This window comes from Convolutriloba macropyga, chromosome 2, assembly GCF_964194025.1.
Source record: "Convolutriloba macropyga chromosome 2, txConMacr16.3, whole genome shotgun sequence".
Taxonomy (NCBI): domain Eukaryota; kingdom Metazoa; phylum Xenacoelomorpha; order Acoela; family Convolutidae; genus Convolutriloba; species Convolutriloba macropyga.
The window spans coordinates 83,716,582-83,741,274 of NC_134469.1; the positions used below are offsets into that span (position 1 = coordinate 83,716,582).

Consider the following 24,693-nt stretch of genomic DNA (forward strand, 5'->3'; position numbering starts at 1 on the left):
TACTTTAAATTTAGAGCGAAAACATTTCACGCCGCAAAACCACTCGCTTTTTCGCTCCATTTCCTGTTTCGGCGTGACCAAAATCACAACTCCAATTTGACTTCAAAAATCATGAAAATGTGTGAACAGATCTTAAAAAAAAGACAGCGCCCCAATACAATTCAAATTCTTTGAATTGTAAAAAATATGACCGCAATAATAGCCGGCTGAGAAGATGAGGGCGGCTAATAAACATCTGTACCAAAATGCCTATGGTAAATCAGAAAAGGATACTCGTGACATCAGCTATCATTTTTGGTTGACATGTGATCAGGCAATAGTCCAGAGATTGGTCCCTTTGTTACCAACAAGATCGTGTCTTTGAGAACTTCCGCAAAATTGACAATGATGAAAATGGAAATAAACACACGTGATAGCAACAACGATTTGATTCGGGAGCTAAACCATGAATTAATAAAAGTAATAAATAGTCCATTTCTCCAACAGACTACTGGGTTTCAACGACACCCTTATCGGTTATTTCACCAACTGCACAACTATATGCAGCTCTAGGGCTTCGGAGATCAATGGGCAACGTATTGCCTCCCATTAACAATCATAGAGAAAGTTGGCAACGAAGCGAAGTAAACATGTCTTAAGTTTTACATGCGAAAGTTCTATTACAAAAATCTAAAGAGATTTTGTTTAGTTATCTGGAAAGTACCAATAGTATTTCACTCTTTCCGATTATAAAACTTCCCAAGAAAAAGAAGCCTCCCATTTTTGAATGTTGGCGCTGAAATGGCTATTTCCCTAGCCTAATTTTCTCTGTATCCATACCCCAAAAAGCTAGTGAGCTATAACGGGAAAAATGTGTTTGTGTCAAGGCTAAAGTTTGATATAAAGGTGAGACTTGCGATGAATGCGGTAAAAGATGTAAAAAAGTGAGGCTTTTGGCGCTGTGTGCAATTGTTCCGTGAAAAAAAAATCAGCTCTAAAAATATCAATTCATTTGAAAAAAATCACCACTAAATTCACCAATAATTTTGATGCGGAAAATATTACAACAAAGATGTACGAATACCGGTGAATTGGTTGAGCGTTGTGAAAAAAATTTTTCGGTAATTAGACAATAGCAGTAGTATTAAAAGCCGTAGTTTTTCTCATTTATTAAGAATTTTCCATTTATAATTTCAACTACTCGACCTTTAATTTTCAAATAATTAAATTCGAAGAAACCAGCAGGAAGACTTTTAACTGTTACAATTTGTCAAAGAAACAACATATATTATTCAAAAAACGTCTTCTATTACAGTCTCTGCATAATTGAATGAAAACTCACCAGGCAGTCCTTGTTTTCATGCTAAACCCACGTAAGAAGTTTTCTGGAACTCAAGCAGCGGATGCAATAAAAGCAAATCAAAATCAAAGTAAATGATCCCCTATTGAGGTGAAGTCTAAAATATCCATAATTGTTGGTGGAGCTTGTCTAGATTTGAAAATGTTTCCGTGTGTATTTAGTTTTATTGGAACGATTATAATTTTGATGCCATTTAGGCCGTTTATACAAATAGATCCAAACTTCTCGGAGTATTTCCTTTTTTTTACAGGGAATCAAAAACGCAAAAAAGAGGAAAATGTTAGTATTTTTTGTCAGGTCGAAGAGTTGATGAACCATATTCAAACTATCCAGTTATAAGTGGCGCCTAAAACACCACGAAATTGTTGGATTGGATTGGATTGGCTAGGAAATGGCTAGGCGCATTTCTGAGATATGGTAAATTTGCAAATATCAAGCGTTCTTAGCTTTAAGGGCCATGAATAAGAAAGGTGTCAGATTTTCATTTGTTTTTAGTTGCAGATGAGCAAATGTTTCTTTTCAGAAGAGTGGTTTTCAATCGCAATCAGTTGTTCGAAATGAAACAAAAATTCTTAGTCAGAATTTCATTTCTACGAGACGTCTAACACACGATGATTTTTGGGTTTAGCTTCGCTGGATTTAAACAAGTTCTTTTCCATTCAATTGATGATAAGCGAATGACCGTAGAACCGTTTCATAAAAAAATTGGCTGTAATTTACATAGACCTTGATCAAATCAACCCAAGAGTTACTGTAAATACAAGGAGTCTAAACTATAGGAAAATGTGGTGTATCTTTTCAAGAATAGTATCTTTTCTTTTTATCTGTTTTTATTCGCATACAAACAAAAAACGTTTCAAAAATAACTTGAGTTCAATCGGAACGTGGTGTCGCTAACATGAAATCAAACTCAAAGTCAGCGTTATCCTGTAAATAGGGTACTGGAAACCGCACGAAAAATGAAATATTTCTCAACTGAGTCAAAGAGACAATCAAATGCAACCAAAATTATACTCGACCATCCTTTTTTTTCAAATTTAAAACGGAAAATGCTTCTGCAATAGCTTTCTTTCGAATGCGGATGTGTTCCTGTGTTTTTAGTTTAATATAATCGAAAAAAATGTTTGAAAGATAGTGGATTTCAATACGACAAAGTAGTTGGTCAAATCAAAACAAACTTATTGTCACAGTTTTCTCAAGTAGGTGAATTCGAAAAGGCTCAGCATTTTGTATTATTTTTTATGTATTATTTTTTAAATTATTTTTTTAAACATAAGCGACAAAAAAAGTGAATTTAATGGAACCAGGCATGTCTTAAAATTGATAGTCGCATTTTCTTTTTGTTATGGGAGTCTAAATAGCCGAGAGTTTTTTGTCGAGACTCTCTAAAATCTTCATCTGTTTTAAACTGCATTTAATCAAAGAAGCGCTTAATTGTTTTTTAAAACATAATAATGAATTCTAATCAGAGAAAGAAATTGTTCAAATTTACTAAACTCATAGTTAGAATTTTTGTTTTGCGAAGAGTCTTAACGCGATTGTTTTTGATTAAATCGCCTCGGAAAAACGGTCGTTTTTTCAAAGTTCTTGTTTCCCGCAAAACGAACAAACGTTTTCAGTTACGTGTTTTTCCCGCCTGTAGCCTTCTTTGTGTCGGAATGCTTAGATATCAGTTGCTTCTTGAGCTCTGTAGGAACCTGTGTCATCAGATAGCCAAAAACCAATTGGTCTCCATTCCCCTAAAATAAGATGCGTGTATCTATTGTAATGAGGTAGTCTCAGTTATTTGAAACATAGTGTACCTGTACAAAAAATTTTTCATGCAATTTAAAGCAAGTCTGCATCAGAGATCAGACATTGTTTGTTCTATGTAGCTATTAATTAAATTCTGGCTGACAGCAAAAATTTTCGGTAACTTTTAAGAAATTTTTAGTTCGGTAAAGTTGTGCAAATTAAAACGAAATTGCAGAGAATGTGAAACACCTGAAAAAATTTTCGGCACTTTTTTAGGAAAACTTAAAGTTTTTAATGTTTTTAAAGAAAGCGGACAGCAGTGTTCAAATATTGCGATTACTAATTAAGTTGAGAAAATAATCACATCTATTCAAATAGTTTTGCTGTTTTCCCAAAAAAACTCATTGTTAGAGAAAAATCATTTCTAGCCCCAACATTTGACGCTGGACTTTATCTCAACCCAAATATGATGCTCGATTTTAGCTCGACCTAAAAAGTTCATGCTTTGCCCAAAAAATTACATTCGCGCTGAAAATTGCCTAGTGCTTATAACATAATCAGCGGGTCTGATCGTTCAAATTTTTCAATGTTTCTGATATTTTATCGAAAAATGAACTGTGCTATAGATAGAATACTTTGTCCCTAATAGGTATTGACATATATCCTGTCAAGTCAGTTTTGACCAGAGCTTTCCAGCAATATTACTAGTAATATTGTTGGAAAACTCTCGTCAAGACTAATTTGATAGTATATGCGTCAATACCCATTAGGGACAAACTGTTATATCTTTATTGTTAGTATGACGGATGGTTGCTGGTATTCATCAATAAAAATTGGATAATTTTTAATGCAGATGCATATTAGATTGTTGTTTTGTCGTTGTTATGGTCCTTATTTTCGTTGTTAAAGATCAGCTTATGGACAAAGGATCGGTTTATGAATACAATATAGGGGTACGGATAGGAAATTATTACTACTTAGCAAAACTGGCAAAACTGAGAGTGGCTATTTCATTTTTGGTGTTTTAGATTGCGAGTAATAAGTATTTAAGTTGTTTTGATGTTGATGTTATGTTATCGTCCCATGTTTTTCGTTGATGTGTTGCCAACTGTTTTTGCAATGCGTCAGATAATTTGTTTCTCAAACTCACTAGATTATTACGAAGTCCTTTGAAAGAGAAGAATGTAACTCCTGTAAATAGGTAGTCCGAGTCTTTCGAGAGGTAGTGTGCATGTAGAAAACACTTTTACGCATCCTAATGCAAGTTTGCGTAACTTATAAGAAAGTGTATGTTGTGTGTGTATATGATATCTGATTTGTATTGATCTGCTACCTTGTCGCTGGTCTAAACTATAGGAAAATGTGGTGTATCTTTTCAAGAATAGTATCTTTTCTTTTTATCTGTTTTTATTCGCATACAAACAAAAAACGTTTCAAAAATAACTTGAGTTCAATCGGAACGTGGTGTCGCTAACATGAAATCAAACTCAAAGTCAGCGTTATCCTGTAAATAGGGTACTGGAAACCGCACGAAAAATGAAATATTTCTCAACTGAGTCAAAGAGACAATCAAATGCAACCAAAATTATACTCGACCATCCTTTTTTTTCAAATTTAAAACGGAAAATGCTTCTGCAATAGCTTTCTTTCGAATGCGGATGTGTTCCTGTGTTTTTAGTTTAATATAATCGAAAAAAATGTTTGAAAGATAGTGGATTTCAATACGACAAAGTAGTTGGTCAAATCAAAACAAACTTATTGTCACAGTTTTCTCAAGTAGGTGAATTCGAAAAGGCTCAGCATTTTGTATTATTTTTTATGTATTATTTTTTAAATTATTTTTTTAAACATAAGCGACAAAAAAAGTGAATTTAATGGAACCAGGCATGTCTTAAAATTGATAGTCGCATTTTCTTTTTGTTATGGGAGTCTAAATAGCCGAGAGTTTTTTGTCGAGACTCTCTAAAATCTTCATCTGTTTTAAACTGCATTTAATCAAAGAAGCGCTTAATTGTTTTTTAAAACATAATAATGAATTCTAATCAGAGAAAGAAATTGTTCAAATTTACTAAACTCATAGTTAGAATTTTTGTTTTGCGAAGAGTCTTAACGCGATTGTTTTTGATTAAATCGCCTCGGAAAAACGGTCGTTTTTTCAAAGTTCTTGTTTCCCGCAAAACGAACAAACGTTTTCAGTTACGTGTTTTTTCCGCCTGTAGCCTTCTTTGTGTCGGAATGCTTAGATATCAGCTGCTTCTTGAGCTCTGTAGGAACCTGTGTCATCAGATAGCCAAAAACCAATTGGTCTCCATTCCCCTAAAATAAGATGCGTGTATCTATTGTAATGAGGTAGTCTCAGTTATTTGAAACATAGTGCACCTGTACAAAAAATTTTTCATGCAATTTAAAGCAAGTCTGCATCAGAGATCAGACATTGTTTGTTCTATGTAGCTATTAATTAAATTCTGGATGACAGCAAAAATTTTCGGTAACTTTTAAGAAATTTTTAGTTCGGTAAAGTTGTGCAAATTAAAACGAAATTGCAGAGAATGTGAAACACCTGAAAAAATTTCCGGCACTTTTTTAGGAAAACTTAAAGTTTTTAATGTTTTTAAAGAAAGCGGACAGCAGTGTTCAAATATTGCGATTACTAATTAAGTTGAGAAAATAATCACATCCATTCAAATAGTTTTGCTGTTTTCCCAAAAAAACTCATTGTTAGAGAAAAATCATTTCTAGCCCCAACATTTGACGCTGGACTTTATCTCAACCCAAATATGATGCTCGATTTTAGCTCGACCTAAAAAGTTCATGCTTTGCCCAAAAAATTACATTCGCGCTGAAAATTGCCTAGTGCTTATAACATAATCAGCGGGTCTGATCGTTCAAATTTTTCAATGTTTCTGATATTTTATCGAAAAATGAACTGTGCTATAGATAGAATACTTTGTCCCTAATAGGTATTGACATATATCCTGTCAAGTCAGTTTTGACCAGAGCTTTCCAGCAATATTACTAGTAATATTGTTGGAAAACTCTCGTCAAGACTAATTTGATAGTATATGCGTCAATACCCATTAGGGACAAACTGTTATATCTTTATTGTTAGTATGACGGATGGTTGCTGGTATTCATCAATAAAAATTGGATAATTTTTAATGCAGATGCATATTAGATTGTTGTTTTGTCGTTGTTATGGTCCTTATTTTCGTTGTTAAAGATCAGCTTATGGACAAAGGATCGGTTTATGAATACAATATAGGGGTACGGATAGGAAATTATTACTACTTAGCAAAACTGGCAAAACTGAGAGTGGCTATTTCATTTTTGGTGTTTTAGATTGCGAGTAATAAGTATTTAAGTTGTTTTGATGTTGATGTTATGTTATCGTCCCATGTTTTTCGTTGATGTGTTGCCAACTGTTTTTGCAATGCGTCAGATAATTTGTTTCTCAAACTCACTAGATTATTACGAAGTCCTTTGAAAGAGAAGAATGTAACTCATGTAAATAGGTAGTCCGAGTCTTTCGAGAGGTAGTGTGCATGTAGAAAACACTTTTACGCATCCTAATGCAAGTTTGCGTAACTTATAAGAAAGTGTATGTTGTGTGTGTATATGATATCTGATTTGTATTGATCTGCTACCTTGTCGCTGGTTTTTCAAAGAATAATTTTTATAAATCTGACAACGAGATTTGAAAAAAACAACAGAACTCACAATCAGCGAGTCCCAATACATCGGCAGCAAAAAAAACCATCAAGATCGTTTGTATGCGTTTCCTAGAATACTTTCTGAAAAAGGCGTATAGATTTTCTATAACAAAATTAGGTATTCATCTGTTCTGTATGCATGTAGTGATAATTTTTTTTCAAAATCAAGGATAAGAATTGAGCCAAGGGGTCATTCAGACGAAGCTCAATTCGCTTTTTACAATTATCTTTTTAAGGTGAGCCTAACACACCAAAAATTAATGGTTCAAGTTGAATAAATGATCAGTTTTTCATACGTGTTTATATGTATTTAAGCATATAACATTTCATAAAAATTAGCAAAATTTGCTCTTGTTAATTTATACATTGTTTTCACTGCGAATAGGAACAAATTTTCTCACAGTAAGCGATTTTTATCGGATCGAAATTTTGTTGGAGTTGAACGAAATTTTGTGCATACTATTTAAGGTGACTCTAAATATACAAGAAATTTTTCAGCAATTTTTTTTTAAAAAAACTTTAATTTTGGATATGGCTTTCAATGTTTACAATCAAATCAAATTTTCAAAAAGAAAAGATCGAGACCGGGCCAAGTAGATTTTCCAGACAATTCAATCAATTTGTCTATGGGCTTTCAAATGACAGGAGTTTTTTGGAACTGCTGACCTAGAAAAAAAAGTCTCAAGTTGATTTTAAAAATCAAATTTTCGAAATATTTTTTCTGTCTGCTTCGGTAACCAACTAGAAAGTGACCTTCGTACGTATGCCCTGAAATTAATTCAGCAATTATTCGACTAATTGAAAAACACTTTTCGTGAAACTGATTATGGATGGTTCTTAGACCGCTAAACTAAACAAACTACTCAGTGCTTTTTTTCCAAAACAACCTAGATCAAAACTTTTTTCTGCTTCAGAAAGCAATGAGAGGGTGACACTCCTACGTAGGCACCAAAAATGATGTAGAAGTTTTCGTATAGATTAAAAAACACTTTTCATGAAGCTGTGTTTAGAAGGTTTTAAGACAGCAAAACTTGACAATGTATTCAGTACTTATTTCCTAGACATTCATTGATCAAAATTTTTTCAGCCTCAGTGACTAATGGGAAAATGATCTTCCTAGGTAGGCCCTAACACTATTTCATCAAGTAATCGATTAATTGAAAAACACTTTTCGTGAAAATAATTATGGATGGTTCTTAGACCGCAAAACAAGACAACGCCAGATTTCCTTAGATCAAAATTTCTTTAAGCTTCAGTGGTTGAAAGGAAAGTAATCTTCCTACGTACGCCCTAACAATAATTCAGCAATTATTCGAATAATTGAAAAACACTTTTCGTGAAACTGACTATGGATGGTTCTTAGACCGCAAAACTAGACAAAATATTAATTGTTTTTTTCCTAGACAACCTAGCTAAAAATTTCTTTCTGCTTCAGGAACTCGCAGGAAGGCCACACTCCTACGTAGGCCCTGAAAGTAATTTATAAATTGTTAGACTAAATTGAAAAACATTTTTCGTGAAACTGTATATTGATGGTTTTTGGACCACAAAACTTCACAACGTATTCAGAGCTTTTTCCCTTGACAACATAGATCAAAACTTCTTTCTGCTTCCGTAACCAATAGGAAAGTGACCTTCCTACGAAGACACCGAACTTAATTCAAAAATTATTCAACTGATTTAATAACACTTTTCGTGAAACTGATTATGGATGGTTCTTAGACCTCAAAATTAGACAACGTATTCAGAGCTTTCTTCCTGGACATCCTAGGTCAAAACTTCTTTCTGCTTCACAAATCATTGAGAGGGTGACACTCCTACGTAGGCGCAAAATTGATGTTGGAGTGTTAGACTAGATTTGAAACAGTTTTCATTAAACTGTGTGTAGATGGTTTTTGGACAGCAAAACTTGACAATGTTTTCAGAAGTTTTTCGAGACTTTTCCTGATCAAATTTGTTTTCAGCCCCAGTGGCTAATAGGAAAGTGATCTTCCTAGGTAGGTCCTAACATTAGTTCATCCAGGATTCGGTTAATTGAAAAGCACTTCTCGTGAAACTGAAAATGGATGGTTCTTAGACCGCAAAACTAGACAACGCAATCAGAGCCTTTTTTCTAGACAACCTAGATCAAAACTTTTTTCTGCTTTTGTAAACAATGATAGGGTGACACTCATACGTAGACGCCAAAAATGATGTAAAATTGTTCTACTATATTGAAAAACACTTTTCAGGAAACTGTATATAGATGAATTTCAGATCGCAAATCTAGACAATGTATTGAAAAATTATTCCCCCAGACATTTCTTAGAACAAAAGTTTTTCCAGCTTCAGTGACTGAAAGGAAAGTGATCTTCCCACGTGAACCCTAACGTTAGTTCAGCGAGTATTCGTTTAATTGAAAAACACTTATCGTGAAACTGACTATAGATGGTTCTTAGACCAGAAAACTAGACAACTTATTCAGACGTTTTTCCTAGATAACCTAATTAAAGATTTCTTTCTGCTTCAGTAACTAGTAGTAAGGTAACACACCTACGCAGGCCCTGAAAATAATTTAAAAAGTGTTTGACTAGATTGAAAAACACTTTTCGTGAAAATGTATATTGATCGTTTTTAGAATTCAAAACTTCACAACGTTTTCAGAGCTTTTTCTCCTAGACAATCTAGATCAAATCTTTTTTCTGCTTCAGTAGGCAATGAGATGGTAACACTCCTGCGTAGGCACCAAAAATGATGTAAAAGTGTTCCACTAGATTGAAAAACGCCTTTTTTGGAACAGTATATAGATAGTTTTTAGACCGCAAAAATAGACAATGTATTCATGAACTTTTTTCTTTAAAATTGACTCTAGATCAAATACAACAAATTGTTTCAATAAAGCTTTTCGATAACACATCTGAGTAAATTTCAAGGCAAGTAAAACTTAACTCAGCTAGATCAGGTAAGCACACTGTATCAATCATGTTCAAAATGGTCCAAAATATTAATGAGGTATACGGTATCATGAAAGTCAAATCTCAGAAGTTTTCTTTTTAACAATTTAATCGACAAAATTCTGTTCTCCGATGTTTCTTTGCAGACGTATCTGATTGGCTTCAATAAACCACTTTGGTTTTCTATTTCAGTTCCTCCAAGATTAAGATGGAATTTGTGCTCAACACTAAAGAAACGGGCTAAAAGTTTGACTTCATCTCTATCCTCAAAAATGAGAAGTATCTGAGCCGGTTGTGGGTTTTCCTTACTCAACAAAAAATAAATGTTGGCGTCAGATCTCTTGTAAGAGAGGGAGTCCTGAAAAAAAGGAAAAAAAAGATTGAAAACGGTAAAGACAAAAAATACGGGAGATCGGAAAAAATTTCCGAATTCTGTTAACGAACCAATTTTGCTGCAGGCTATAGCTTTGCCACTCATGTTTTTTCTCCGCGTTCAAGTTCCAAACAAAACTTTTCAGTTCGTCATCCCGTACATTTGACAATTGCAATTTCTTATTCCTTACGTATCTGGTAGCCAAAAGCCGGCACATGTTAACTGAGCCAGTAACTGGTTGTATCAGGTGATGGCTGGCTGACTCGAAAGTCTTTGCAGAAGTGACCCAAATGTGTCCAAACTTATTACATTGACAACTCAAATGACGTAGCAGATGAAAGTTTATTAGCAGATGCAAGTTTACGTAGCAGATGCAAAATATTTCCAAAAGAATCCCACAGAAATCGGCATGCTCGCTTGTCTCGTACAAAGAACGCAGAGCAAAAACAAGTGAATTGAGGTCCCTTATATTAGACTTTGCGTGAGTGTTTGAGCAAACATCTTGAAACACAAATGGCGCAAAATACAAAAAACTTTGAGTTCGTTAGCTTTGAAAAAAATTTGGTACTTGAGCGGTCGAACTTTCCGGGCAAGTTCATTGGGTCTTTTGAAACGAGCTGAATCCTCAGCGATATCCGAGGTTGAATGAAGTAAACTTACAAAAAGTCAATAACTTCTTTTGCCACACCTTTGAGGGATTGATGCATTGTATCAGTTGGACACGTCAAAGGTAATTTCTCAATAATATACAAAAGTTCCGAGTATCCTTCCACTCATATCACTACCAACACTTCTTGTTGATTTCTTATGTGGATCTTCCTGTTCGCAACTAAGCGCAATTTGCTTGTGTTCAGTAGGACTTTGCATTTCAATACTTTCTTGATGCGGGTAGGAGTGCGACTCGAACCTTTGAAGGCCTCTAATGAAGCACAGTGGGCAGCCATAGTAGCCGTTGTATTGCTTCATTTTAAGCACTTCTGCCGTGCAGATTTGGTCTGTTGTCAACATAATCGTGACAAACTCAACTTCAAAAAAAAACGTGAATGATATTCTACTGTTAACGGCTTGCAAAATTCGTTATAGTAATGATCAGAAATTGTGTTCCAGCATGTTTCCTTATTTTCGTATCGAATACTGCATAAAAAAATATCTCACAGATGAGCGAAGATTTGGAGGAAGATCTGCAATCGCAACCCACACAGGGTAGGCTGACCGGCTCCTCGACTATCTGACTTTAGCACAATCTGTATTTAGAATCAGTCGTATGCGCCGCTTTTCGCCATCACAAAGGGGCTTTAATTTGATATCTCTCTGTGTTCTAGCTTCAACAGAAGAACATTGAAATATTGAATATATATTTAATCTAACTGTTTCCGCTAAGAATTCAGCAAAATTTAAAAGAATAAGTTTGCGTCCCTCAAGATATCTACTTTCGCTTAAGTACATTTCAGTGCAAATTGAAATATTGAACCTGACGACACTCAGACTCGGGTAGAAACTTGAGGGATTGAGAGATTTCTCTCTCGTAAGCAGGTCGTTTAGCAAGTCATCAGAATCGGCATGGTCAAAAAGTTTTGCCATAAGGGATAGCATCGCATTCTGAACGATGACATTTTCGTTTAACACTTCAGAACAAAAATCAAAAGACAAACTCCGGCATGGAACAGCTGGTGAAATTGACTGCTCGCATTGATAAATTGGTGAATTTGACCAATCAGAGCTCCTGCGTGAAGAATACTCCTGTGAACTTGAACAACCAGGTAGTGCAGAAATTTTTGCAGAGAAAAAAGGATCCAAATTCTCCAGATTGTTTGTTTGAGGTTTCCCTTAGCTGACTATTGTCATCTTCTTCGTACATAAAATGCTCTACTCTTGGCGTTTTTAATTTTTCAGGCAATTCAAGAGCCTGGTCAATAAACGGTTGTATTGTCTTCTTGCTAGGACTGTTGTCAACATAATTGAGCGGTCGAACTTTCCGGGCAAGTTCATTGGGTCTTTTGAAACGAGCTGAATCCTCAGCGATATCCGAGGTTGAATGAAGTAAACTCACAAAAAAGTCAATAACTTCTTTTGCCACACCTTTGAGGGATTGATGCATTGTATCAGTTGGACACGTCAAAGGTAATTTCTCAATAAATATACAAAAGTTCCGAGTATCCTTCCACTCATATCACTACCAACACTTCTTGTTGATTTCTTATGTGGATCTTCCTGTTCGCAACGAAGCGCAATTTGCTTGTGTTCAGTAGGACTTTGCATTTCAATACTTTCTTGATGCGGGTAGGAGTGCGACTCGAACCTTTGAAGGCCTCTATTGAAGCACAGTGGGCAGCCATAGTAGCCGTTGTATGGCTTCATTTTAAGCACTTCTGCCGTGCAGATTCGGTCTGTTGTCAACATAATCGTGACAAACTCAACTTCAAAAAAAAACGTGATTGATATTCTACTGTTAACGGCTTGCAAAATTCGTTATAGTAATGATCAGAAATTGTGTTCCAGCATGTTTCCTTATTTTCGTATCGAATACTGCATAATAAAATATCTCTGACAGATGAGCGAAGATTTGGAGGAAGATCTGCAATCGCAACCAACACAGGGTAGGCTGACCGGCTCCTCGACTATCTGACTTTGGCACAATCTGTATTTAGAATCAGTCGTATGCGCCGCTTTTCGCCATCACAAAGGGGCTTTAATTTGATATCTCTCTGTGTTCTAGCTTCAACAGGAGAACATTGAAATATTGAATATATATTTAATCTAACTGTTTCCGCTAAGAATTCAGCAAAATTTAAAAGAATAAGTTTGCGTCCCTCAAGATATCTACTTTCGCTTAAGTACATTTCAGTGCAAATTGAAATGTTGAACCTGACGACACTCAGACTCGGGTAGAAACTTGAGGGATTGAGAGATTTCTCTCTCGTAAGCAGGTCGTTTAGCAAGTCATCAGAATCGGCATGGTCAAAAAGTTTTGCCATAAGGGATAGCATCGCATTCTGAACGATGACATTTTCGTTTAACACTTCAGAACAAAAATCAAAAGACAAACTCCGGCATGGAACAGCTGGTGAAATTGACTGCTCGCATTGATAAATTGGTGAATTTGACCAATCAGAGCTCCTGCGTGAAGAATACTCCTGTGAACTTGAACAACCAGGCAGTGCAGAAACTTTTGCAGAGAAAAAAGGATCCAAATTCTCCAGATTGTTGGTTTGAGGTTTCCCTTAGCTGACTATTGTCATCTTCTTCGTACATAAAATGCTCTACTCTTGGCGTTTTTAATTTTTCAGGCAACTCAAGAGCCTGGTCAATAAACGGTTCTATTGTCTTCTTGCTAGGACAGGTAGAAGAATCTGTTAATTTCAAATTTCTTTTTCGCTGAAGAGAGGCTGTTCTTGTCTTGTTGACAGTGCTTGTGCTTGAGCCAGACAAAATCGGATTCACAACGGTTGATTGAGAGATATCAAGGGAAGCACGCGAAATATGTGAATTCAAAGGCATTTTGATTTGGTTATCAGAGAGAACTTTTGGGATGCCATCTTCAATCTGCGGGCTCTCCTCGTGTTCGGAATCACAGTGAAATTCGCGAAATAGGCATAGGCAATCTCTATTATTACTTCCAAAGAATGATCACCGTAGCTGACCGATCTCCTCCTACGGATATATCGACCGAATTACTTGAAGTCTCACGCATGGATATGGTAACTCCCAGCTGAAGCCTTGGTAATACCTTGCAATTGATGAGCAGAACTGGTTTACAAAAAGAACCGTTCTAAGTAGTACTTTCTCGGAATCGAACAAAGTTCCCTTCCTTATAGACAGATCCAAAATTTCCGACCGCACATTTCCAGGAATAATGTCAACTTTTCCTAGAGGAAATGGGAGTGAATTAATTTGAAGTTCAATAAATTTTGCAGTTTCATTGAAACGTCCGAAGCCACTAAAATTATCCGGTTATATTTCAAACTCACTTTCTATTGTTTTACGATAAAATTTGTCAAAAGATAAGTACGTCTTGTTCAATTTTCGGTTGCTGGCGCGTCTTTGATCGAAAAGGTCTTCACACGGCAACTCTATCGTTGAAATTGGCTTTCTTTCAAAGTTATTTAGAGATTTCATTGCAACCAGCGCGTCATATAATATTAAATCTTTGCAATCAATCATATCTTCTAAATTCCGAACAGACATTGAAATTGACCAGAGTAAGAGAACATGAATCAAATTATTTTGAAACCCGTGTTATTGGCAGTTCTCTGAGAAACTAATTGAACAAATCAACAACTACCCACAAATGGTCAGGTAATTTCCAACTGATTTACAAGTATGAAGCAAGTCATTTTTCTAACCTTTTCTACGAATATATTCCTAAAGAATGTATTGGCTAAAATTCATTCAAAAATTTTCCTGGAGAAACTATTTTATCCGAAGAACCTCACCTACTACTGCCCTCTAATTTGCAATAACATTAGAGCATTTTCATTTATTATTTCACTAATTCCATTTGTTCTCTTAGCAACTTTCGCTGAGAAATTATTTGATCATGAGCCTCCCTTACGAGTGCCTCCTGATCAAGTGAATTTGACGGCGATGGATCTTGAGCAATCTTATTCATCAGAACTTATTAGAAAGAAACAGTAGTAATCAAGAATAAACTGGTTAATCACTTGACTGGGTAAGTCTCCTCAAACTAAACCATAGAAAGCATCTATTCGCACAACTATGTAACTTTAATTTCTCTGAAATAATTGCAACTTAAAGAACTCAGCAGAGTTCGTTCCTTATGAGGCTTCAACATACTAAAGACTGGATTTTCTCTCAATTTAAAACATCAACCTGACCCTCATCCTCGTCAGTTCCAAATTGAGAGTTTTGATAATCGGCTTCGAGAGAGTGAGAGCCCAAATTATCCCAGGCAACTTTCGTTGAACCTTTTGATGTGTCATGCATCATCTGATTGCAGACTCTTCTGCAGGTTTCGTGCGCAAAATTAGGGGTACGCGGGTATTTTGATTATACAACCAGTTTAACTTTTCCCTCAGTTTTAGCTTCTAAAGAAGACCTTAAGCTCAATTTGTTCGACACTCTTCTTGGGGACAGCCTTCTTGTTGCAAAAAAAATTTTCTCAATGAGTTTATCACCGAGGACTTTTCCAAAACTACGAGCATCCTTACCTGCGTAGATGTTCGTAAAATCAAAGTTATTATGCATAACCGACACCGCTTCTTTCGACAATTCTGGATAATCATCAATTCTTTGGAAACCCTCATTTTCAGAGAGTAAGAGCTTCTCTCTGAGCATTTATTCTTCTTTGGAAATTGAGGACGAAAGATGATAGTTTCTTTTCATTTGCTCTTGCTTCTTTTTTTTGCAAAAGCACTCAGCATCAGATCCGCTGTTTTCTCGTGTTCCGCCAAATACTCGTCAAAATTTTTACAATAGGCAGAACAAGACTGCCTGTCCAAACTGAGAGACTGCTCTTCTTTTTCAGCTGCCCCGTCGAAGTGCATCGGAGATACAATTGTGTTGCGAATAGATGAATCAGCACTTCTTCTATTCTCATTGAACTCAATGACGGCTCCGGGTTTTCGTTTGAACCTGAACGGTTTCTGTGTCGGCGCATTCCACATCGGAATTTCCATTAACTCTTCAGTTTCTGGAATCGTCGTCAATTTTTCCGAACCAATCACGGTTATCTCTAGTTCAGAACAGTCGAATCTTTTATCAACAAGTTCCAAGTACTTCGCTTCAACACCCTTGAGATCTTTTTGGATTCCCTTGCAGAGAAGTGGAGCTCTGAACTTGAACTCTGAAAACATCAAACCAATATAATTGTCTTCTGGCAGGGTGTACTTTTGCCGATAACCTGTTTTCAACCACTCCTCATTGTTTGTTTTGAGGGTGAACAAAGATAGATAGTCGCAAAAAAAACCACCCGTAATTTTCCTTCAAGAGCATTTCTTTAACAGTTTTTTTGCTTTCGACCTCAGAGTCTAACTCAAACTGGCGTTTCAATGGCTTCACTCGCAGAGATAGGTCTTGCGAGCTCCGACGTGACGGCAAATTCTCTTCAGTTGCACAAAATCCTGTTCCTAAAATTGGCTGCGACATTGATTTCGTCTTAACTTTCGTTTTGCTTGCGCTCAGCGTATTCAATTTTTTATTCACTGAACTCATGGTGCAACTGAAAAAAATCAAATTTGACACTCTCGTCACTTTTTTGCAAAAATAATGCCACACCCATAAACTTTACTTTAAAACACACCAGACCAGGCAATCATGAATCTCTAGATAACGAATCTGATGCAGGCAAACAATCAATAGGTTAAAGTTTTGCAATCAGCTGCGACAATAAAAACCAAATTAATTACGAATAGCTTTCAAACATGTCATTATTGTACTTCAAAATGAGCTCAGCTGTTTAGCAGCCAAAACGATAGAAAAACAAATCAAAAGAATATGAAAGAAAACAACCGTTAAAAGGTCATCCAAAGTAAAAAAAAGTCAAGCTGACTAGTTTGAAAGCAATTTGAAAACATTCAGAAAATTATTTATAGTTCTAGAAACATATCTTCTCAACAAAACTATTTCACTGAAAACCTCATATCAATATAACACTAGAAACAAAGAACATATATCAATTAGGTAATAAAATAAGCGTATGGACCAAAACAAAACCTTTCTACAAAACTATTTCTTTTAATTGCTCATATCAATATAGTACTAGAACTAAAGAACATGCATCAAATAAGAAAATAAGCGTATGGAGCGAAACGAAGCCTTTCTACAAAACTATTTCACTGAATTGCTCATACCAAAATAGTGGACTAAGCTTTAATCTAACTCCTCATGTGACGTACTAGCACTTGACTGGTCATGGTTATTTTGTTTCGTCTTGCTGTTATGTTTCCTGTCAATACCTGCCCTGTTCGCTGCTTTTTTGCTTCACTATAAGCTTTTTGCTTCACACTAACTATATTTTGAACAGACGAACAACATTTGCTAGAAAAACTCAGATTAGATAACACTTGAACAATTAAATTGAAGAAAAAGAAAAAACAACCTTTAAACTTTTGGGCATCTGTCTTATTACCCGGATTTCTTTGCACTTCTTGCTGTTTTGAGGGCAAAATCATATCATCAGACAGGCCATCATTTTCAAAAAATTTTACACAAAGAATTTGACCAGTTTTTTTTTTGGGTCTGACGTAAAAATGTCGTAAATTACAGTTTCATTTTCTTCAGGGGAAGCAGAGGGGACATCCTTGGTAGAAAAATCAGCTGCTGGTTTGTTCTAAGGCAAAGAGAACGAGCTGAATAAATAAATTGGATAAATCAACGATACTTTGAACTAAAGATGAAACAACCTAGCCATTTTTATCTTCCTGGTTTATTAGGGTTCGAGCCATTTTGTCATGTGCTTCGCAGCACTTGAAATAAAAAAATCTTTTGAAAAATTTTAAACAAAAGACTGCTTTCAAAAAGCTAATTCCACTTACTGTGGTTTTTGAAATTATCTTTTCCGCGCGATAGGAACTTCAAGCACGCTCTCAGTGTTCGATGCCTAAAAGAGTTTGAACCTATTTCAACTTGAAAATCCAATTGTCCTACAACTACAAAAAATTCAAGGTTATTACCTGGCAACCTATTGACGCGTTTTGAGTAACGTTAGCAATTCCCACATTTGGTGAATTGTTCTCTTGTTGCGATGTGCTTTCCTATAACAAAGACCGGTTAAAAACAGGAAAAGACCAGAAACGGGAAAAATCAGTCAAACATGTTTGTCTTTTTTTTCAATCATCCCTTTCTTTTTTCTTTGGTCGTTTTCCCTCAATCATCTAGGGTACTCCTTCAGCACTTCGAATTCTGGACCTTTAATTACCAAAAAACACGACCTGAACATCAAATCTATTTTTAAGTTCATTTGCTCAAACTCGGTCAGTGTTCGCCGATAATTGAAAGTCATTTCTTCTCACCAGCGATCATCATTGTTAAGATACAAAAAATGATAAATTTCTTTCTTGTACATAAATAGAAGGGTAATTAAGTTGTCAAAGATATCAATCTAAAAATCCTATCAATCTTCACCCATAAATGAAAAGGTCTAAGGCAATAGGAACATCGACAATTTGTATTACGTCAATTTAACATATTTAAAATGAGTACACTCCTACATAGATCCTCAAACGCAGTTACGAGAACAAAAGCATCATTGTAATGTTCCTTACGAACAAACTCACCTAAAGAAGGTAATGGCCAATATTCATCTAACAATTGTCTCGGAGAAATTATTGGATCCGAAGAGCCTCAACTACGAGTGCCTTCTGACCAAATAATTTTGGGCGTATCGGGAAAATTTGGATCAAAGTCGTTTATTAGATGTTCTCTTAACAAATTTCTCGGAAAAATTATTTGATCCAAAGAGCCTCACCTCTGAGTCCTTTCTGACCAAATAATTTTGGGCATATCGGAAAGATTTGGAGCAATGTCCATTTTAAGATATTCTCTTAACAAATTTCTCGGAGAAATTTTCTGATCAGAAGAGCCTCACTTACGAGTGCCTTCTGACCAAATAGTTTCTGAAGAATCTGGTGGACTTAGTGCAATTTCATTTGTTAGATATTCTCATTAAAAAGGCTTTTTCAGAGTGAATTAGAAAAATAATCTTGGTAGTTCTGAGAAATTGACTGACCAGACGAGCCTCACCTACGGATGACTTTCGATCAAGTCATTTCAAACGTGTTAGCGTAAACTATGAATTTGATGAATACTTAGAGATTAAAACAACTTGTGGTTCGCTTCAAGACAGTTAATTATTTCACTTTTAGTTAAGTATTGACAATTGATGACAAAGTTAAGTAATAAAATTGATGACAACAACGTTAAGTAATGACAACTGATGACAACTTTAAGTAATGACAATTGATTCAAATAGCATTGAAACAAACATAGCCGGCAGTTTGCCGCAAAATAGCCCCCGATAACTCAGTTACTTGAAATTTTGCAAAAGGTCCGCATCAACAACTTCTGGCATTGGTCTCGGACCTTCTTTGATATCATTGAGTAAGTAATCGATAGTTTTATAACTATCGTCTGTGAGATGAACCCGTCGCTCAGCCAATCCAGTTCAAATCCCAATTCATTAAGATCAGGCTTAAACCGCAAGAAGAGACGATCATTAAATGGGTTGATCCATCTTCGTGTTTCCGGGAATGATTCACGCGGGATAACTTGATGCAAAAGAAACTTTTTCTCTTTGAAGTTAAGATAATTCCTAAAAACTCTTGAGAATTCTGTGGCTTGGCCAATTGTTCTTAAGGGGTCGTCTTCTGGTTTTTTCGGGTGTCTTGTTATATCGTTGCAACCGAATATAACAACAACAATATCCGCACAATTAATCTCACTTTTCAGGCGTTTTTGAAAAGTTCAGATTCGCCCCCGGAACTCCAATTGCATTGATTGACGCTCGGAAGCAAAAAACGTCTTTTAAGAGCTTCAAATGCGATTCATTCCTTGAGAATTTTGTTGCACGGTGGGGATGGTGGAGTTACTGAAGGAATTCTTTGTAGGGTCAACTTCCTTTGATTGGCAGATTGACGACCCAACGATGATCCACTACCTGCTAGACTTCCTGCTTGGCTTAAGCTTCCGAAGTCAGCTCGACCCATAGACATTTTCTCAGATTGGCTCTGGTTTCCAGGCATGGCAGAATTTCTGGTGGGGTTGGAGCAGTTGGTGAGGACACTCTTTAAAGGGTCAACTTTTTTGCTTCGGAGATCCACGACCCAATGATGATCCACTAACTGCTAAATTTCCTGCTCGGCTTTTATCTCCGAAGTCTGCTCGAACTATATAAGTTTGGTTTTGAAATTGGCTCTGGTTTCCAGGCATGGCAGAATTTCTGGTGGGAACCACCCTCTTCAAGTCGGAATCACCAACTTAGCGCACTTTATTGAGCGTTGGGGTTGGGACAGTTGGTGGGGGTTTTCTTTTTAGGGTCAACTTCGTTTGCCCGGCAAATCCCTTTTCTTGGTTGAAATGTTGTTGACTCATTTCAGGAAATAGAGAAAACAGACTTCTGAAATTTAAAGCACTCTCGTTTTATTTATTTCATCAATTAATATTGAAAAAATTTAAATAGTTTGGGTCACTTCTGAAAAAAGTCAATAAATTCGCCGTCTTATTACACGTAGCTCACTAGTACCCATCTGTTATTTATAAATACACACAAACATAACTTACATGTAGACACATATATACATACACGCCTGATAAATGACCCAATATAATTACCTATTCTAAAAAACTAGTTGTTCGCAAATTCACATGTGAACACCCAATTGTTTTTCTTTGCCCTGCTCTAGCAAAAATTTTTTTCCGTTTTGGACTCTATATGCACTTTGCGTCTCCCGTGTCAAGTTTTGTTGTATATGAATAATTCCTTGACTATATTGAAAAACATTTTTCTTGAAAAAGAAAATAGTTAATTTCTTTAGCGCAAAACTTGACAACGTATTGAGCACCTTCTTTGTAGACCACATAGATCAAAAATTGTTTCTGTATTAGAACTTAATAGGACAATGCCACTCCTATGTAGACCCTCGATTCATTTAAATAAGTCCTTGACTACATTGAAAAACACTTTTCTTGAAAATGCATATAGTTAGTTTCTTGAGAGCAAAATTTGACAACGTATTGAGTACTTTTCTTCAAATACCACTAAGATCAACCTACTGGCAAGCTTGGAACCTACTAGGACCAGAACATCCACCCTAGAATCTTTCGAATATGTCCTTGACTAGATTGAAAAATAATTTATGTTGAAACACTATATAGCGATTTTTTAGCGCGAAATTTGATAAGGTATCAACTACTTTTTCTTTGGGCAACTAGGTCTCAAATTGTTTTAATTTCAGGCTCTCTTCGGATGCTGACACTTCTCCTTAGGCGCTCAATTCATTTGAACAAGTCCTTGACTAGGTTGAAAAACAATTTATGTTGAAAATCTGTATTGAGTTTTTTTAGAGCGAATTTTGACAATGTCTCGGCGACTTCTTGCCTAGACGAGCTATGTCGAAAACACTTTCTCCCTCAGACTCTACTGGGATATTCACACTCCTCCCTAGAAAATATTGAAACCTATATTAACCGGTGGTTTTATCAAATTAGCTTTCAAGAAAAAATAAAAAGCCATCGAGCAGTCAGTGCTTGCGCTGTTTCAACTTTTAGACGTTCAATTGTTAATCACTTCCAAAATAGTCAACCAATCAAAACGAAACCTAGAGCATTAGATTGACCTTAAAATAAGCTCCAAAACCATATATACCAAGCCTTGTTTTTGTGAAGAGCTTAGGAGATCAAAGCAAGTGAGCATTCAGTCACTGTCTTTTTTTAAATTGGTACCAAACGCTCGTGCGGTTACAGTTTCCCAAAGAGTGCATCAAAAGCTTTCACCATAGTCTTAGTAGTTTTGGGTGATGGTATTGTAAGTCATGTTAACCGGTTATCAACCTAAACATTGAAGAAAAATTAAAGATCGAGCAGTGAGCATGTGATCATTTTCTGAGGTTCGAGGTCGAAAATTGCTTATAACATCTCAAATACTGAACAAATCAAAACGAGGTGTAGCTCATTAGATTGACCGTAAAAAAAGGTTTAAAACAGTATTAATTTTGACTTGTTTCTGTTAAATAATTAGGAAAACAAAGCCAACGAGCATTCAGTCACTGTATTTTTTTAAATTGGTACCAAACGCTCGTTCCATTACAGTTTCCCAAAGAGTGCACCAAAAGCACTCACCAGAATTTTAAAGGTTCTGTGCGATGATATTGTTACTCATGTTAATCGGGTATCAACATAAACACTCTGATTAAAGAAAAACTAAAGATCGAGCAGTGAGCATGTGGTCACTTTCGGATGTTCGAGGTCAAAAATTGTTAATAACTTCTGAAATACTGAACCAATCAAGACAAGACATAGCTCATTGTTTTGAACGTGAAACGGGCTAAAAAACCAGATATACCACTACTTGTTTCTGATAAGAACTTGAAAATCAAAGCCGAGGAGCATTCAGTCAATTTGACAACGTTTTCGCACGACTCGTGTAATCGATCTGTAATTTTTCCTCTACTTCAGCAAGAAACTTACTGTAACCGATTGACACACAATCCAGATGTTCAGTTTAAACCTTGCGAACAATTTTTGTTCATCAAATACAATCTGAAAGTGATGAAATTGGTCTTCATACTGGTGTTTCTCTCCTCAGTAGGTCAAACCGGGGCTAAAATCCCTGGCCAATTCCTCGAAAACGGCTGAACAAAAAGAAACCCTTGGTAAAGTTCGTAGCAAACTTTGGAATACGCATCATATCAAAAACTGAGCCCCATTGGTGCTTTCTTCAAGGAGTTATAGCAAAATAAAGGTACCGTATCAAATGAACCCGAATCAAAGGTACCGTATGAGGAGAGATACAGCACATTCAGAGCTAAAATTGACCTTTTGAACTGCATAAATATATCTAAAAGATATATTGGGTGACAATCACCATTACCAGTTGAATTTAACTAACTAACTATCGAGTCTAAATGAGCTAGTTTTAATGGTCTAACAAGTAGATACACGAAACGTACCGGGCAAGAATTGGTCATAACGAGGGTATGTGTCCCGGCCAATTTCTCAAAAACGGCTGAAAAAACAAAACGTCATTTACAGGTTTCCAAGTACGGCTCACGCTGAATTCAAACAAAAATCGATTTACTCTACGAGGATATATTCTATCATAAACGTACCGTGCCAAATGACAAAATAGAACAAGTACGAGTCACGTTTCGCTAAAAATCATTACCTGAACTACGTAAAACTACTTACAAAGTATATATGGGTAGACTCCCCCAACTTAGGATTCTAAAACAATATCATTTGTTGAGTAAATCGTGTGTTTTGTTGTACCTGAATTTGGGTCATCCCGAATAGCCCGAAATTTCGACTTTTTTCAAATTTTAACACTATTAACTTTTTGATTACGCCGATTTGAGAAACCAACCAAACACTACAAGCAAGACGGGTTCCGTGTTACCAACACAAGACAATCCCCGTTCAGCAGACAATCCCCGTTTGGTGCAGTAGTTCTTGAGAAATCGTCGAAGACATGAAGCGTACCCCCAGTTTTTGGGCTATAGGGAGACCCCAGTTTCCCGCAAAATCGCGCTGAACGACGAAACGGCGCCAGGTCGATAAATCTTAATGCAATTCCAGTCCAATCCGTAGTTATTGATCAGCCAAAGACTCTTTGGCGATGTGGAAAGAATCCCACCTCGCCATAAAGGCCAGGGTGATTTGTGTGTTCTGACGACAAAAAACTCAAACTTCATGACAAAAAAAGTCATGATTCCGCAAAAATTAACAGAAATTATTGATTTCCGAAAACAAAGTATTCCAAAAGCTTCAAGGAGCTAAACGAAGCTTAATTAACACAATTTGCAAGTAACAAAAACCTGAACTAGAAGAAAACCAACAAATGTTGAAATTTTTTAAAACTTACAGCCTAAAACCCTTATAAGCAGGCCAATTTCAGTAATCAATTAACAACTGTAGACACGACAAACTCATAAGCAAGAAAATGCGACTATGCCCGTCTAAATCGACACAGTAGTTAGGGACAAATCATTAAAAACGTGAAGGATGCTCGGACTTTCCCTCCAGTACGATATAATTTTCAAACAAAAGCGACATAAACCTGCTCCTCAGAAATGATTCTGGACGCAAAAAAACGCATTCTTTCTTCCTGGACGCTAAAAAAATCTTCCACGAACTAATAACGAGTTCCCGCCTCGCGGCAAAGTCAAGGCTGTTTTGTGTGTTTTGTTGAAAAAAGAAGTCATTCAAGAGTTTCATAATTTTAAGAAAAAATTGGAGAAACTTTGAATTCCAAATATTAAGGATTTCTAAATTTTGATTGATTGAGACGACGCCTATATATCACAATTTGCAAGTAGCAATAACACAAATTAAAGAAAAACTGCATTAAAACTGAAAAACATTTTGAAGTTTAAAAATTTTGATTTTTTTGAGACTTAGAGTCTAATGACCTTATGAGCACGCCGACTTTAAAAAATATTTAATTGCTGTTGACAAGAAGCTTATGATTAACAATACACGGTTATGTTTGTCCTAATTGACGCAGTAGCTTAGAATAAATAGTTAGAAACGTGAAGATTGCTCCAATTTTTTGAGCTGTAAAATATAATTTTTAAGCAAAATCTAGTATATATGTGTATGTATGTATGTATGTATTTTTTTGTATGTATGTAAGTATGTATGTATGTATGTAAGTATGTATGTATGTATGTATGTATTTATGTATATGTGTATGTATTTTTGTATGTATGTATGCATGTATGTATGTAAGTAGGTATGTATGTATGTATGCATGTATGTTTTGTATGTATGTATGTATGTATTTGTGTATCTTTGTATGTATGTATGTATGTATGTATGTAAGTATGTATGTATGTATGTATGTATGTGGGTATATATAAATGTATGTGTGTATGTATGTATGTATGTTTGTGTATCTGTATGTATGTATGACTTTTTTATGTATGTATGTAA

General features: G+C 35.7%; 1 protein-coding gene across 1 annotated transcript in view; it reads right to left on the reverse strand.

The window, feature by feature from the left end:
• LOC142335034 (uncharacterized) overlaps positions 1 to 3,079 on the reverse strand; it is an 80,530-nt gene extending 77,451 nt beyond the window's left edge. The window contains exon 1 of the mRNA XM_075383362.1: positions 2,963 to 3,079. The gene's annotated coding sequence lies outside the window, so the exon portion shown is untranslated. The remainder of the gene's footprint in view (positions 1 to 2,962) is intronic.
• Between the last annotated feature and the right edge of the window lie 21,614 nt (positions 3,080 to 24,693).